Raw genomic sequence first — 2,728 nt, 5'->3', positions numbered from 1 at the left:
TTAAATTAAAAGTTGTTTTGAAAATGTAACAGACCTTCATGTATTAAGATGAGCACTATTTTTTGAATCATGTGCCTTAAACTTTTTCTAAGAACTGATCATATCATATACTAATAGGTTCTCAGTCTTGGTGTTGCAAAAAGGTTTCAGGTAATCCTTGAATCATGAGCACCTTCCCTTTTTATGGCTAGCTAGGAAGAATAAATTCTAAAAATATTGTTTTTTGCTGTAGTAAGATGGAGTCACAGTATTGAAAAGATTAAGAACCACTGTCCCAGTGGAACCCCTTTTTGTAAGTGTTAAAGGAGCCCTTGCAGTATACAGCTGCTCAAACTGGAAAATTCAAGATCTCACTATTACTGAATCTTTAGTGCTAGGAATAATTCAAATTTCATTTGCAAAGATAATTCATCCTCTACTATGATCCTCAACCCATTCTAATGCTTTGTCAAAATTGGGCTTTATCGCCTTTTGTTAGGGCTGTGAATCACTCTGTATGCCACTAGATTAATTTTATTTCCCAGGATGATAATCCTACTGCTAAAATACATCTGGAAGCTGTAGCTCGCTCCTTTTCCAATTCATTTTTCCTTGGTCATCCCACAACTTCTTTATCAAACTCACTTTCTGGACCCAGCAGTCATTGGATTGTGGTACATCAGGGTGCAGACAATGATTCTAGTGCAGATTAAAGTTAAGAGTTGGAAACATACGTTAATTTTCATATTTTATTTGAAATTCATTATAAAATTTATCTAATAAATTACGAGACAAATATATTCATGAATTATCCACCAAAACTGTCAAGGCTGATTCCCCACTCTGGCACTTAGAGTGCAGAAGGAGGGGGCCTGCAAGGATTTTAAAATTAATACTGTCCACTCCAGGCTTGTATTAAACTCCCAAGGTTACAGTTTTTCTCTGACTTTGGCTTGGTAAATGCTGCCACTATCCAAATGCAAACGCCTTTTCAGATCCCAGGAAGGCACATTTGGGAATTCCTTTGTGTGGGGTACCTTCAAGCCCTTTAACACCCCTCCGCGGAAGAGCTGAGAAAGAAAACAAATGAAATTAGCTGTGGCCACCAGCTAATTAAACAACATATGCACAAACCACTTAGGACATCAAAAATCCAATCCTGTTCTTAAAAAAGGTAAATTTTATTAAAAACAAAAAGAAAGAAAATACATCTGGAAATTAGGCTTTTGCTAGATTTAAAAAGAGCAATTCCAAAAATCAAGGACACAAAATAGCTTTCTTGGGGGTTCAGATTACAGGTTACAAGCAAACAAAAGCATCTGGGGTTAGCACAGAGGAGTTCACAAACCTTACAGAAAATAAAAGAAATAAACCTAATCGCATCTTCCTAGACATTTCCTAATTTATATACATATTTGGGTAGTTCTTGATATAATCTGATGATTTCCATACCTTACATACAGCGTAGTAAGAGCCCTGACTTTGCTCTGTTCCCCTCTCTCTGGAGAACAACCACAGAACACAAAGGGAAAGCTTTTTTCCCTATTTTAAAAAGTTCTAGCCTTCCCACTGGCTCTTTTGGTCAGGTGCCCACTCCCTTTTCTTTATCTGGGGGACTTTTTAACCCTTTACAGGTAAAGCAAGCAGCCACCAAGAGGGACTTTATAGCAAACTGGCTAGCTGGGTGTCCATAAAAGGGAGCTCCCCTCCCCCACATTTCATTTATCACACAAAGCTTTATATCTGTATGAATATTAACAAAAAGTTAAATAATTTATTTTAAATATATTCTGAAATTTGTCTAATAAATTATTTGAGAAATATTATCCGGCTTCACACATAAGCATCTCAGATGGTTTAATCTCATTTGAAGTTGAGGGATTTCCTGGTACTTGAGTTTAAAGAAAATACTTTTGTGAGGCTTATTTATAGATTCTCCTAATTTAAATGAGGCATTTACTAGAAAAAGGAGGCTACACTGGGTTCTCTTATTCTATAGGAGACTGGCATCCTATATTATTTTTATTTTTTATTTGTATTGCACCAGCGCTTAGAGGTCTCACTCATGAACCAAAGCCCTGTTGTGCTAGATCAGGGATCTCAAACTCAAATCACCACGAGGGCCACATGAGGACTAGTACATCACTAACACCTTTCCATAGGAAGATACAAAAGTGCCCCCACTGCCCCCAGTCCTGCCCCTACTCCACCCCTTCCATGAGGCCCCACCCTGCCCTGCCTCTTCCCATCCCTTCCCTGCCCCCATTCCAACTCCTTCCCCAAAGTCCCTGCCCCAACTCCGCCCCTCCCTACCCCTATTCCAACCCCCTCCCCAAATCCCGGCCCCAGCCCCGCCTCTTCCCCTGAGCGTGCTGTGTCCCCCGCTCCTCCCCCCTCCATCATGGAAAGTCCTAAGCGCCGCCAAACAGCTGAGGTAGGTGGAGGAGCAGGGATGCAGCACGCGCAGGGGGGCGGGCGCAGGAGGGGGGCTGGGACAGGGGGTGAGGGGAGCTATGGCGGGCTGCAGGAAATAATTCTGTGGGCCGCATGTGGGAGACCCCTGTGCTAGATACTATACAATTGCATAACAGAAAGATAGTTCCTTCCCAAAGGAGCTTGCAATTCAAGTATAAGAGGAGACAATGTGATTACAGACAAACCAGGGAGCGTAATTAGACAATATTGGTCAGTATGATAAGCGGTGGGTCTTATCAAACCAGCCGCCATCCTATATACAATTGCTTTAAAA

General features: G+C 41.1%; 1 long non-coding RNA gene across 1 annotated transcript; it reads right to left on the bottom strand.

Moving 5' to 3' along the window:
* Positions 1-714: 714 nt before the first annotated feature.
* On the bottom strand, positions 715-1,474 carry LOC140906061 (uncharacterized). Its single transcript, XR_012157032.1, has 2 exons — positions 1,432-1,474; positions 715-1,049 (listed from the first exon to the last, which is right to left on the bottom strand). It is a non-coding gene; the product is annotated as an uncharacterized LOC140906061 (long non-coding RNA).
* Between the last annotated feature and the right edge of the window lie 1,254 nt (positions 1,475-2,728).

This window comes from Lepidochelys kempii, chromosome 2 (assembly GCF_965140285.1).
Source record: "Lepidochelys kempii isolate rLepKem1 chromosome 2, rLepKem1.hap1, whole genome shotgun sequence".
Classification (NCBI taxonomy): Eukaryota; Metazoa; Chordata; order Testudines; family Cheloniidae; genus Lepidochelys; species Lepidochelys kempii.
The sequence above is the reverse complement of the archived record's forward strand: the minus strand, read 5'-3'. Positions and strand labels throughout refer to the sequence as shown.